Here is a 15,862-nt window from a genome sequence, read left to right as displayed (position 1 = left end):
TGCTCCTGCCCCAGCCTCCCGGACACATGTATAAGCCCAAGAGAGGGAGATAGAGCTGTAATTGCTAATCAAAATAATTATGTTTAGTAAATTGTGTAGTCCTTCTGTTCCAATTACCCTACCAGAACATGAGGCAAAGGGAAGAGAATCCAGCTCTCTTTCATTTCCTACCTCATCCCACTCCCCTGACACAAACCCCAGGCAGGTTGGTTATGATGTCAGCTCAGGTCTTCCTTGATGGTGAATCAATCTAGCTGCCAACGGTGCTGAGCAGAGAAACAGGAAAGACTGAAATGGCCAGTGGGGGAGCAAGGAGCAGGTGGGTCCAAAACCAGGAAAGCAGATACAGAGCAGTGTCAGGGGGACAGAGCTTACAGAAGAGCAATAAGAGGATCAAACTGAGCAGGGCTGCTGGGTGCCTCCAGAGTGAAACTGCTTGCAAGGACATTTGAGGCACCCTTTAGAGGGCCCCAGAAATGCTGGTGGGTGGTCTGGCAGGGGACCCAAAAGTCCTTTACCAACAAGTAGGAAAGGCTAGCAAAACTAGTGGAATTTGAGCTGTTCTTATTAATGTGACCTTATGTGGTCCTAGCTGATGAGTCCTAGGAGAAATGTGTGGTATATATGAATCTGGGGAGAGCTCCCCTTTCTCTAATATAAAACAGATGTCTGTAAACTAACATTGTAGGAGAATAAATTTGAGGATTCCAAATGACTAATGAAATATACCAAGTTACTTTTTTTTTTTTTTTTTTTAATATTTCAAGCTTAAGTACAAAGCATGGGGTGTGAGCTAATCATGGTAGGCAAGAAAGACGGAAAAAAGGTAGAGAGAGAGAGAGAAGTAGTTCATGGGTCAATAAACACCTACTGTGCTCTTGGCTCTTTGTTGGATTTTTTGTTCATGGCCATTGTTTTAGCTGATCTTCAAAAGGAAAAAAAACTGAGTCAAGCATCATTATCATCATTTTACAAGGAAGAGATGAGTTTCAGAGATAGGAAGCAACTTGTAAGGAAGACCACACGGTTTCTAAGCATTGGAGGTAAAATTTGAATCAAGGTCTATGTGATATCAAAGCCTATGCCTGCACCCCTAAGCATGAGCAAGACAACACTCTGGGGTGCAGAAAGAAAACATTAAAATTTCTATTTAGATTTGTTATTTTTGACCTATGCTTACCAGTAAGATCATTTTAATCCAATCCAGGGAGTGACATACCACATCTGGTTCACAAACTATCCTGAATTAAGAGGGGTTGACAGAAGGATGGCAGCATCCTCCTCATTCATTGGTCAGCTTTTAGTGTATTATGATGTGCTGTAGTTTATGTGGCCCAGTAAAGTCTCTTATATTGAGTTTTTAACTAATATACCTCAGAAAATAGACTAATGGCTCCAAAACATCCCTCTAAAGAAGCAAGAGATTGATGTAAACGCTAATGGTGTATACACATGTGAAGCGTGTGAGCGTGATCTCTTTGACAGTCACAAAAACAGAGAAACAATGATGACACAATAGACTCTGACTCAAAGTCAGGCAAAAAAATTCTTTTAATTATCAAGCCTATTTGAGGTATGGGTTGGTATTCATTATTTAAACATTGCCTTTGCCTGTGTTACATATTTGCATGCACTGTGCTTTTGGAGGTTTTCTTTTTTTTCCGTAATGAATATTATTGAAACCAAGTATATCTACTTAGAAGCCAATCCATGAAACACTGTTTCAAATTTTAAACAAATAATTTCAAAGACAATGAACTATTTGGAATAAATTTAATATTAATAAAGTTTAGTACTAGTAAGTTTAGTATTTTATGCAGAACAAAATGATTAGTCATCAACAAATATAAAGCTTTAAAATATTATATATTTCATCTTTGTTCCGTTTTGAAACTTTTCTCTTTTGGAATAAAATAGACATAATATATTAATTGAATGGGATATATATGAAATTCATAAAAATAAATTTATTTCTATTAAGAATATATGTTCAAAAAATCTGATAGAGTGTGTTATCAAAAAAATTGCTAGCTGCTCCACTACACATCAGAGTGTAGTGAATATGGTGTGGCATATTAAAAGTTATTGATAAGTATTTTTAAGCAAATAAGTAGAAGAAAAAATACTACATAGGCATGAGGTATACCTCATAGAGTGAGAGATGTTTGGAAAACAAAGAGTAGGGGAGACAGCCTTAACTTAATTTTAATAAGAAGGTTGAAGTCATCGCAGGGTGACCATACATCGCTGTTGGCCTTGGCTTATGTCTACTCTTCCACATCCCCCCAATGTCCCTTTCCCCTTCAAAGTGATCTGGTTTAAATGATAAACTTTACAATCATTCTAATTATACAGAAATTAAAAAAAAAATTTTAACTTCTTCACGTGACTTTCTCTCACTTTCTTTTTACCCTGACCAAGAAAGGAAAAAAAAAAAAAAAAAAGTATCTTTTTTCATGGCCAGTCCTTTCATCTGTACACAATATTCTTTAAGCTATGACAAATTTATGTTACAGTTTTTCTTCCTTGCAAAATCCATCTCTCTCCCTCTCCTTAGGATCCTTCTTCCCGTGCCTATGAATGTATCCAGGTCTTGCAAAATCTAAAATTAGAATTCAGAAAGATTTATTTTGAGATGCACCTCTCCCTTTGAACACTTTTCCCCCTTTTATTTTATTTGGAAAACTTTCTAAAGGAAAGTCCTTACTTGCTACATTTTCTTCCTTCTGTACTCAACACTGTATTGTAATTGCTGTCTTGGAGTTTCCCACTGACAATGCCACATCAAACACCCTGTTCTTTAGCTTATTCCACAGAAAGTTATTGAGAATTTATTGGAGTACTATGCAGGAATCCCACCCCTTTAACAAAAGAATGGTCCTTCTCTACTTTCAGGACAGTCAGAGAGAGTGTGAAGGCAGGAAGCTACCACCTGCCTACTTAGCCAGATAGACTGAATTGATTGGTCTTCAAATGGTCACAACCACTCCATCCCTCTCTGCAAAGCCATTTTCTTAACCGCTCTCCCCCTGCATCCTTACCTCTCTGAATACTTGAAATTATTGACCAGCTTCACCATCTTAAAAGTTTCTATTATTTTGGTCTATTCTAGGACACTGCAGAATGTAGTATAAGTAATATGTAATTTGGAGTCCGAAGGATCTGGATCTGAATTCTAGTTCTGCCCCTCACTATTGCTTACTGAATCCATCCAAGTCATTAATCTCTCTGAGTTTCAGTTTCATAGTCTATCAAATGAAATTATGATGCCTAAATCACAGGCTGTTTGCCGCTAATCTTACTAAGACTATTTTCACATGAACATTGGCTAATTTTTTGTTATTATACTTAAAGTTTTCAACTGCCTTAACAGCACAACTAACTGGACTGATTGTGCTTTAATCCACATTAACTTTAGAATCAAAAGCATCTTGATTCTACTGGTCACTTTTGATCCAGTGTTTACTCTTCATATACTTGAGTCCAGGCTTTAGGGCAATGACACTGTTTTTATGAGAATGAAACCAGCCCAACTGTCCCACAGAAATAATATTTACAGGTTTTTAACAAACATAGAAATTGACCCTCCATATTCAAACTTGACACTTATATTTGTCTTAACTGAATTTCTTCCTCAGGAAACCAACCCTTAGGCAAGGGACTGGAACTCACTAGATCACCACATCCAAACAGATGCCAGACACCTCGTTTAGCATGCTTGCTTCCTGACTTCTTCCTAATTCCTGTTTTCCTCTTTCCCCAGTATATAAGCACCCCAACTTTGGTCACTTGGGGAGACAGATTTGAGGATGACCTCTCATTCTCCTTGGCTGCAGCACCCAATTAAAGCCTTCTTCCCTGGCAATACTCATTGACTCCATGATTGGCATGCTGGGTAGTGAGCAGCAGGACACAGACCTTGGAGGTACAACAACAAGAATTCAAGACAATTAAATGTACTGAGACACTTTCTATATTGTGCCCAAGAGCTGACTTATTTTCCTATCATTTATGTTGAACATTTTGTTCTAATTCCATTTATATAATGTGTAAATAAAAGGAAGAAAAGTATGAAATAATGTAGGGTTAAGAGTATAACAGAAACATTTTGGAGCCACCACCAAATGCCTGAGGAAATGGGGAGGGGATTTCTAAAGAGCCTTTAGAAAGGAACTATGGGAATCAGAGTCTAGACATCTGCCAAGTCCAGAATACACTGGCACCCTTCACAGAAGTCAGTATGTACTAGTAAAAGCATTATTCTCTATTGTTTCTCACCTTTACCCAATTTCAAGCTCTGTGGGAATATGGGGCAGTGGAAAGACTAGAACTACTAGTTTTTAAAAAGTAGCTAAACATAACCACCCTTCCCCAACCATAGACTTTCCACCTGAAACACAACCAAACTGGAGAGAAAGACAAGATGCCTCAACTAACAATCAAGTTGGGAGTGTTAATTATATGTGACTGGACGTTATACATACTTATCCCAGGATGTGTTTTATGTCTTGTTCATAAGACATTTTGCTACTAAGAGTGACCAGAAAAGTCAAGGGACTGCCTAAGTGTTCATCCAGAGGCCGGGGCTGCCTCAGGAAGAAAAAAAGACAAAAAAAAGGAAAATATAGTTAGTGGGAGGCAGAAATAAAACTGTGTAACTGATTTAGTTACTTTCTAATATAGTCCTCTGCTCTGCTGTTCCTAGCCCTTTCAAGTATCTCCCCTCTCATTAAGACACTTGTCCTTAGCTATGCCCAAAACTGCAGGTGCACCCTTCAAATTCAAAGCTAACAGGATATACGTTTAAGCTTAAGAAGCCCATTGAGAGAGACACAGGAAACTGGAAAGGTGGAAAAGTGCATTGCGTGGAGCCTCCAGGAGCAGGATGCTAGGTTTTCACTTTGACAGTCAACGCCATGAACCATGGCATAATAAAAGGAACTGCAGTCTGCTGTGCTGACTGGAATTTGAAGTAAACATGAGGAAGAATAATGGGAAGTAGAGTTAAGACAGGAATTCTAGGAGCAGGCACAAAGACAAAGGATATTAGTTTGACTTCATGGACTTTTACTACCAAGAGTCTCCATGTTAACATTACTTTCCGACATCCCTCAGCACATAGCCCAACTAGTCCTGCCATTGCCAAGCACACATGTTGACTCGCTGCATTTAAATTACTTAGATAAAAAAACCCTTTTGAAAGTTATGCCCTGAGAAGTTAAAATTTTATCTCAACTTGGTTCTTTGTAGAGCACAAGAAATTGTTACCGAAAACTTTCCATCCTCTGATAGAAAGGTCAGGCAAATATAGATAGAAGGGAAGTTAGACTCAGTCTGAGAAAGTGACTGTAAGCAGTGATTTATGAGCAGAATTCCTAGGGTGGGGGTAAGGGCAACAGCCTCAACACTGTAGACAAAGGAAACAATGCTTTATAATCTACTGAAAAAATGATAAGTCAAATTACAGAAAACATAGAACTGCACAGATAAAAGCACATTCCCCCAGGGCAGGAAATGTAAAGCATTTAAAATGAGAAAATTTCCCCAGGCCCACTCCCTTTATTTATCTTTGTTTCTCTCCTTTTTCTCTCTTCATTTCTCATTTCCTGTATTACTGACATTTTAAAATAAATCTACAGGAGTTATGTCAGAATTTTACATATATATGAACTAGTTTGAATATCAAAAAGTTGCATTTTTCTCTAAATAGTGATACAAATTTAACATTTGCCATCTAGAAATAAACAAGAAACCATAATCCATAAAGCTTTAATTAACTGAAATACAGAGAGCATGATATGATAATACATTTAGTGTTGTGGCTAAGAATAAATCATTATTATTTTAATGGTTGTTTCTGAAAAACTTCCACTTTTCCATACTTTTCTATTTAATGGGAAGCTCTATTTTCCTCCTCATTAAATCTACTGTGCTTAATGGGTTTAAAATTCAATGTATATCGATCAACGACTGCTTCCTTAAATCATCTTCCTACACTGATTTTGCAAGTTTTCATATTTACAGCATAGGTAATACGAAATAGTCATGCAATGGTTTATAGTTTTTAAAACATTAGAATACATTTCAAATATAAGGCCCCTTAGGCTACTCTGTGTAGCCATTCTTAAATGCCCTTATTTTGATTACTTTTCCTATGTTTTGACTAAAATATTCTTTCATTGAAAAGAATTCAGTCTAGTTTGATTACTTTCATAGTGATCGTATTTTAAAAATTTACCCTCAAATGTTGAGCATTTCTATTTGGCAGACGCTATACTAACAGCTTTACATGAAATAAGTCATGGAATTCTTACAACCACTTTACAAGATTAGTATATTTGTATATTTGCATATGAGGTAACCCTCAGAATAACCCCATAAGATTCTCACATGTACTATCCCACACATTCCCATGAAAAAGACTAAAATATAAAGTGGTGGGGAGTCCTGGGACAGGGCCCAAGAGGGCACAGCTGCCGCACTGAGATGCTCAGCAGCTCTGCATGAAACTGCCTGTACAAAATTATGACAGTGAGAGTAAATCTAACATAGTGGACTCCATCTTGCTTCTGACCTCTGAGCTGCCTTTGCTCATTCCTGGGCATAGACCAAGCTAACCATGGGAGGAATTTAGCTTATACTTTAACTTTGAAGCAAGTATGATAGTAGTCCCTCCTTAAAACTAACTCTATTCCGCACTCCAACCCCCGCCACTGTTTGAGGGCTGAAATTGACTTTGAAACTGACTTGGTAAGACTAATGAAAGGTCACAAGATGAGGATTCTGGGAAGAGCCTGAGTTCTGCTAAAATGTAAACAAAGTTTCTGTAATCCTTTACTGCTCAGGGGTCATGTGGCCAGAGGTCACAAGATCTGTGGCTTCCCCAATTGCTACTGCAGAAAACATCACTATTGTAGAACCTAAGACTGACTTTTTATGAGATGTTTTTCAAACCGACCCTACCCAGACTCGTGACTCATGACTCAACTGGTCCTGGGCCCCCACCCAAAGGCAGACTCAATGTATGAGAAACGTTTTCCACACCCCTATGACTCCATTCCCCACCCAATCAGCAGCACCCCTTCTCTAGCATCCTGCCCACCAAATTGTCCATAAAAACTAACCTCCAAGCCTTCAGGGAGACTGATTTGAGTTAAAACTCTGTTTACCATGTGACCTGCCTTGCATTAATTAAACTCTTTCTTTACTTACCTTTGGTTTTATCATTGAAACGGGCAGAAAGAACCCATTAGGTGATTTACATGTGCAGCCTGGTTCTGTCAGGTGGGCTGTGTAGTCACAGCAGGTAGGATGGTATCTAGATTGCCCCCACACTTAGGCATTGAGGTGCAAAAGACAGGCTAACTCACTTAATAGAAATATGACTCATCCTGCCTGCCGTTAAACCAAACATTTGTGTCTCTTCACTGAGGACCATTCAAGAGTAGTTTCTTTCCTTTGCATCCTAGTATCCCAGAGTTCAAGCTGACTCCTTTCATTATTGGTCATTCCTCAACATTTAATTGGAAGGAAACATTACTGAGCTTAAGTGTTATGCTTAATGCAGTAAGCATGACCCCTTCTTGATATGCAAAAACTTACACTTTGTCTTATCAACTGTTATGGGTTGAATTGTGCACCCCTCTCAAAGAAAAGTTTCTTGTAGCCGTAACCCCCAGTACCTCAGAATGTGACTTTACTTGGAAAGAGGATCTTTATAGAGGTAACCAGTTAGTATGGGGTCATTAGGATGGGTCCTGATCCAATATAACTGGTGTCTTTGTAAAAAGGAGAAAGTTAAACACAGAGATAAACACAGAGGAAGATAACAGGAAGACACACAGCGAGAACACCGCATGAAAATGGAAGATTGGAGTGAGGTACCCACAAGCCAGGGAATGCCAGAGATTGCTGGTAAACCCCCAGAAGCTGGGAAGAGGCAAGGAAGAATTTCCCCTACAGATTTTAGAGGGAGTATGGCCTGCTAGTATCTTGATTGGGGGCTTCTTGCTTCTAGAATTGGGAGACAGTAAGTTTCTGACGTTTTAAACACCCAGTTTGTGCTACTTCATTAGGACAGCCCTAGAAAACGAATACATTAACCAAGCCTCCTTCAGGTTTCCTTTTTTTCCCCTTCATTATTATGTTGAGTTTGACTGGCTGCAGCTGAATGGCTGTTCTGACATTCTCTTTTGGCAAATTATCTTTTCTTGGCTTCAAAGAGGGAATTTAATCTTAGTTCATTGCTGCTACAAATGAAGCTGTAAGAAAAGAGTTTCACTGTTAAAGGAAGTCCCCATTTTGTGTTTCAAGACCTAAGGAAGTTTAGTGATAAGATCCACAGAGCTCTGGCTCATACAATGCCTTGGCATTACAGCTTTAGTGCAAAAGGCAATTCTTCCTCCCTCTCCCTCAAAATGAATGAGAGTTTAAATGACAAAAGACATTGTTTGGATGACAGCTCAGTCTCTGCCAATACCATCTTGCATCTGCAAATCTGCTTGTCACTGACTACATGCAGAGGAGAGCAAAGGATATCTCTATGCTTCAGAGATACTTCTAGCAGCAGTAAGATCCATCTCCACATTGTAACCCATATGTCTGCAGGCATGACAGTGTTCCCAGCTACCCACAAGTCTATGTGAATTAAAAATGTGGAGCCCTATTCCCATCTTTTCTAATAATATAGGTGAAATGTAACTCTCTGGGATAGAGGATAAAACCAATCTTACAGCCTTTAATTATAGTGAGACTTTAAAAAAATTTCTAATTATTTCATTATTTTCAGGGGCCAAAATATTTATTGAGACCACTTTATCACAGAATGCTTCCAAACCATTCATCTGGTCATCTATTATTTTCAACAGCAGATATTAATATAGAAAATAGAAAGCTATGCTTCACTGAGAGCTTGCTATGCTCTCTATGCATACTATTCTAGGTGCTCTACCTTATCACATTGACTCCTCATAACGACTATATAGGGTGCATGCTACTATTACCCTACCTTACAGCTAGGAAGACTGAGCAATGGTCACCTGCCCAATGTTCCTCACCCAATTTTGCAGAGTCAATACTTGAAACCAAATCTCTGACTTCAGAGCCAGCTCAGCTATCCTGCCTCTGTTGAGTACTCTTAGGTGTCATACATTGTTCTAAGAACAAGGGAGAACAAGATTTGTTTTTAATGACTATATTCCTTGTGGTCAAGGAACTTACAGTTTAGGAAGGAGAAACAGTAAATAACCATCTCATTATAAATAAATCTATTAATTCCAGAAACATAGCTGTTATTACACTGCCATACCTCATCATATCAAACTCTCTTAATACATGATGCCAAGGACTCTCCCTCTATAGAATGTATTTAAAACAAGGATCTTCAGAGGAAATAATCTAAATGGATAACAGAAAATGAGATAATTAAAGTATACACATATGCTGACTTGAAACCCAAATTGAAATAATCTAGAAGACCAGCCAAACTGCCCTCTCTTGATAAACTTAGTGAGCAGTCATAGATAGTCTGGCAAAGATGGCCTTCCCTTTCTCTCCTGGCCAAAAGCTTCCAGAGGAGAACTTGTTGTCTCTCCTCTCTTTGAGGCAGATTCCAAATATCTTTCAGGAGTCCCCTTACTGTAATCATGTACGAAAGCTTCTGCTATCATCCAGAACAGCATGCATTCCCAACATTCAAGCTTCATTCAAATCCTTGCTTGTTTTTGGCCTGATTTCTTGAAGCTCCCTAAGACTACTAAGGGCTGCCTTATCCAATTATCAGTCCTATACAGCCTTGTGACATTTTGTAGCTGAAACAGACCTTAGAGATCATTTCCTTGAACCTGTTCATTACTCCGTCACCCCTCAGCATTTATGCAATTACTTTGCTCTCTTTAATTTGTATTTATATAGTTGTTGCTTTGGTAGAATAGTTAGGAATGTTTCCTCTATATATTTTCCCTCAACTAGATTACAGGATCCTCAAGGACAGGGAGTGTGTAAGTACACATTATCTTTGTTTTTGCTACTTTTTGCATTGGTTTGCGGATAACGGGTGCTCAGTGAAAGTTGTTGAATGGACAATCCACAAAATAAAAAGTAGAATAGAAAGTATGTTTATGTATCTTTTTTTCTTCATTTAATTGAGCAAGACCACCTACTCCACAGTTTTTCAAAACTAATTCAAGTAGGATTTAAAATCAGTTTTGGATTTGGGTTATCTTATACAGTGTTTATGATATCTATGCACTTTAAACATCTGTCCTTATGTTGCTTTAAACTTTTTGGTTATCAACAGAAACTCCTTCATGATTAAATAAGAAAAAAACATAATAGAATTACTATGAGGTCCCAAAAACAGGGCCTCTGATACCATCAGAAAGGCCTGCCACCTCTCCTCTCTGCCCGCTTTACACACAGACTTTATTCATTTCTAGCTCTATAGTTCTCTCTCCTTCAGAGAGCCATATGAGTAGAAAATAAGGTGGCCAACAGACACCTAGTTTACATGTCGCAAGAAACAGAGTGAATCTCTTGATCCCAATTCCAAATTTTCTAAGTAAGGGACTGTGATAGACCTAGCTTGAGTCTTCTGACAACCCCTGGACTGTGACCAGAGGCTCATGTAAAATATTGGTTATTTTCATTCTAAAGAGGAGAGAAACTGATGAAAATAATTTCCCAGGGGAAAAAGAAAATCAGATCTAGACAGAAAAAAAAAAAATCAATGGGAATCTAGTATAATATCTATGACTATACACACTCAGTTCTCTACATTTTGATTCAGAGACTAAAGCCCCAACAATTTATTTCCTGCACAAAGAGGTGTTCAAATGTTAGCTGTTACTATTGCTTATGAAAAGAAACTATTTAGTAAACGTATGCAGGTCATTACAGTCTTAATGAACAATCAGGTTTTGTTTTTTGTTTTGTTTTAAATTTTTCGACTTTTGCCCTGCAACATTTTATTTGGGGGTGGAAATGTCTGCAAATCCTAACCCTAATTAGCTTTTTCTTTTTAAACTAGTTGATTGCCCAATGAGTAATTTAATTCTCTTCTAGAACCCTAAAGATAAAGTCTAATCCTGGGAAAATCACTAAATTCACCAGAGAATTACATAATATCATCAGTGTAGATGCAGCCAGAGAACAAGATTCACAGATTGCTATCAGAGGGTAACATAGAGAAACAGCCATTTTTATATTTTCAAAGCCACGTGAGCAAAGAGTTTTATAAAGGCCCCATGAAAATATCCTAATGACAAATGCCAGGTGAATTCTAAGGACTTGTCTTAGAGCTCACCTCACATATATTAGCATAATACATTCCACAAAAAACACAAAGATAAACGGACAAGAAGCGCACAAAAGCCAAATGTTCTTTGAGTGTTGAAACTTCTAGAATGAGAAATATTCTTTGTGAGACCAGGAAAATACACACATGGGGGAAATAGCTAAATGAAACTGAATGAGTGTTCTGCAGCAAGATACTCACTGTGAACAGCCTGACCTAAACCTTGGGATACCAAATTTTGCTTCCCACAGACACTTATATCTGCCCATTCATTATCTGGAGCAGGGGCTGCCTGACGGTGGGACCCTCAAAGCATGCATAATACAAAGAGACTTACTTCCCTCAGGCTTCCAGATTGTCAGGCAAGGCCACCCAGGGCATGATGGCATTAAACTCCAAATAGTCACTGAACAATATAATGCTTAATAATTTGATCCAGTCCAGGCGAGTCAAGGTCTCATTATACAGGCCCTCAGGGCTGAGAAGAGGCAGGAGAACAAAGATGGAAATGTGTGTTGTCATGGCGTCCCTGCTGCATCCCCTTGTTTCACAGGAGTGGAACAGAGTCTCTTTGAACCAATTTGGTGGTAAACATCTTCTAGTTAACTTTCACAGGACTCAGATCAAGAGTGGATGCTCCTGCATCTCACACTGGTTATATAAACTCTAACTCTCCAGTTTTCCCATGTGGTCTTTTCCCAGTCCTGGGTTGGAGTTGGCTTATTCATTGCAGCTGAGGGGGAAAAGCAATTTTACCATGAAGTATATACCATTTTGATGTGTAGAATTTTTAAGAAAGAGAAGGAAGTATAGGAGCAGAGCCATGACCTTAATGTGAGATCAGGGCCCTTCGTACCAGATAAGCACGATTTCCAAATTCTAGGATAACCTTTGCCAAATCTCTAAATTAACTGAGGCCTTGGTTTCTTCATCTTATGCAAGATAGAATTGATTGAAAGACAAAACACGATTTTATTGATCACCAGGAAAGAAAAAATAGTCATTTAGAATTGCAATATACATTAATTATAAAATGCATTCTGATTGCAGAGATGTTTAAAATATGAAAAAAAGTACATCTTAGAATCAATGATAAATGGTATAATTGAGAGGTAGGGGCTTAGCAAAACAGATATTTCTGAAAGTGATCCTGTCTGGTTGCTCGCCCTTTTTAAGAAATGACTATTTTTATTATTGACTTCTTTTTGCAGTTGTACTTCAGCATTGAAAATAACTGCAGAAAAGAGAGGAGTAGGGCTTTTAAAGAAAATGCACTTCTAGTAGCTGCAGACTGACTCTGAATCAATTAGGTATTGGAAAGTTAAATTATTTGCCTGTTCCAAACAAAACCCAGTAATAGGAATTTGCAGGTCAGCTTTCACTCCCTGCTCACCAACTCTCTCTCAAAGCATTTGTCTTCATTGGACCAGAATCTTCTCTCTTGCAGCTTATTGATTAGTTCTCTTCCCTCCTTCTTTCTTCCATTGTCCATTGTCCCTTTTTCCTCTTTTCGTCCATCTATCAATATTTAGTAAGTACCTACTCTGTGCCACGTCCTATGCTAAGTGCTGGGAAGGCAGCAGCGAATAAAATGGACACAGAATGAGCCACTCTCAAGAAACATACCTGTCTAGAGTAGGAGATAGTCATGGGGGAAAGCAATTGCAATGCAACATAATAGGAGTACATACACAGACTAGCCTTAGAAAATCCGGAAGGCCTCCCTAGGAGGTGACACCAAAACCGAGACCTGAAGCACAACCAGGAGAGTGCCAAATTTTACAGTAAATTCCCTCACACCAGATAACTGAGTGCATTTGTGAACACAATTTTCTGGTTAACTGCAATAACTCGAGTATCTGACCTACACATTTTCTATTTCCTTCCATAATCTGACCTTATTTGCACTTCTCTCTAGATTACCTTTCGCAATCTCCAATCAGTAACCGTGCTGCTACCCCACAGACTTATCCCCTCATGCTCTGCACCTTTGTTCAGCTCCTTCAGTTGCCTTTTCTCCATGCCCTCCAGCTTGTTACGTCTGACTTACACTGTGCCCATTATGCATGTCAGCAGAGTTTGTTCAGGAGAGAACTGAGATGCAGAAAAGTTTAGCATCTAGTCTGAGGTGACAAACAAAATTCAAACTTGGCCAGTTTGTTCCAAAAGTCCCTTCTTTTTCTGCTACACCACACTGGCTCCTTGTAGTTAGAGTCCTTCTTTATTTCAAAACACCAAGCTCAGGTCTTACTGTCCTCACGAGGCTTCCATCTGATAGTTGCAGCCCGTACAGATCTTACTTGCTCTAATTTTTCTGTTATTTATTCCCTGAACTTTGATATAGACAATGACGCTCACCAGTTGTTTTACAACAAGCATATGGGTTTCTTCAACTCAACTGTAGACAATTTGTGTCCAGGAATTGTACCTTATATTGGAGAGCTGGGGTTTGGGATTACCAATGCATGACAGACCACAGGCTTTTTTCTTCATAGATTAGGATACTAGCTATTTGAGTGAACTCCTTAGCTGAGTTCCAGGTAAGGGACATTTTTGGTGATTATGGGCCATAAAAATCGCAGAGACACCAACCAGACCAGTCTTGCTCTTAACTTGGCTGTTCTTGCAGGCAGTGCCATGAACTTAGTGAGCATTCACTGGTAATGGGAAATGAACAAAAGTTAAGGACTTAAAAGGTTTTCTGAGCTCTCTGCTCCCTCCCTGAGCAAACACACCAGAATAGTATCCCTCTTTGAATGCAAATCAAATGCCATTGTGGCTTTGAAATTACATTTTTTTTCCATTGAAATTTCTCAAGACATTAATTCTCAAGTGGATCAGTGCTGACATGTATTATTGAGTTTTGTTCTTCTTAGTATCTAAGCCACTCCCAGCACATTCTCGAGGCACTTAGAGAAGTGCATTCACCCAACCAGACTGCCAATTGATCGTTTAGTGCATTATTACGTAACTTATTACCACACAGTCACAAAAGCACAGAGAGGAATTTGATTCCTTATCATTATTTGCATGACACACACAGCACTTTTCCACTAAAGAGCTCTAAACTCTATGCAGAGAATATTTAACAAGTCATGTTAACTTCTAGGCATCTAGAATTATATAATCAAAAACAAGGGAAGCAGGAGAACAGGAAAGGTAAAGAGTAGGATAGGGGAAGATCTGACACAGAACCAAAAAAGCAAATAGAGCTAAAATCGCCTCAAATGAATAAGCTGCCTGGCTATTTGGAGGATGGTATCAAATGGTGACTGCATAACAAACCACTTAAAGGGTTCTACTTGTGTCTAAGTCCTCTAGGCCAGAGGTCAGTTTATTTAACTGAATAAAGAACTATTTGGTCTAGGAAGTAGAGTGCAAAGTGTTTCCACTTTGTTATGAATGCGTTAAAAGTTGAAGACAGAATGAGCATAAGGAAATCTTCACGTGGAGCCTAAGTAAAGTCTATTATCTAATAACATCTATAGGAATCATCCAGAGTAAAGAGCATAAAGCCCTGAAATTCTATTCTTTCTTATCCGGAGAATCAGGAGTACCCAGACTAACCGTCCACATCCTCAGTCACCCAAAAATTTTACTTTAGAGATATCAGCCTCTGTCGGTTTTCACCAGGATAGGCTTTTCTCTAGAATGTTTCCTTATTTTCAACCTTATTTTCAACATTTTAATTGCTATTTCACATGTAAGACAAACACACACACACACACACACACACACAGACTTTGCATTGGACCAAATTTAGATGTTGGACATTTCTCATTTATCACATTTTAATATACATTCTGGATGTGTTTCAAATGCTATTTCAACTTCCAATATCCCCACATCACTAATTGTGGCTATGTAAGGCTGCATCAGTTCATAAAGGTCTCTTTAATCACATGCGATTCTGATTACCAAGATGTACTCTTTCCAAGAAAATGCCAAGAGAAGAGAGACAACTTGAAGAGATTTGGCAAGACTTGTCTGGTCATTTGCAAGAGATAAATGTTTCCTTTACCTCATTAATTCACATCTTTTGGCATAGAAAATACGCATTATCCTTGCAGTTATCACCAGCCTCAAAAAAAACTTGGAAATTTTGTGAAAAAGCTTAATGGCTCATGCTATAAATGGCAAATTCTCCCAGCTGGCATCTGCAACTTGCTAGAGCCATTCATGGACTATTGCCTTCCAGATGAAAATTAAGCTGGAAGATAAAATGGGAAAAGCATCACAAAGTGCCTTGTAATCTCTAGATATATTTGGGAACAGCTTAATTTCCATTTGTCTAGGCTTTCAGATGTTTACCATTAAACTTTCACTTGACAACAGGAAACCAGTCTTGTGTGATAAATAGTAGACATTTTTCTCTCAAAAGATAATATGCATAGTGTCCACTCTTAACCATCCATGTATCCTTTCATTGGAGAATATATGTAGAATATTTGGTGTGCTCTTCATGTTTTGGAAGATATAAAGAAGAATAAGTTCATATTGATGTCTCCAAGGAGCTCATGGTTCTGTTTCTTTTTCTTTGGAAAGAGACAACATATACAGAAGAAATAT

The sequence above is a fragment of the Papio anubis genome, chromosome 10, assembly GCF_008728515.1.
Source record: "Papio anubis isolate 15944 chromosome 10, Panubis1.0, whole genome shotgun sequence".
Taxonomy (NCBI): Eukaryota; Metazoa; Chordata; class Mammalia; order Primates; family Cercopithecidae; genus Papio; species Papio anubis.
The sequence above is the reverse complement of the archived record's forward strand: the minus strand, read 5'-3'. Positions refer to the sequence as shown.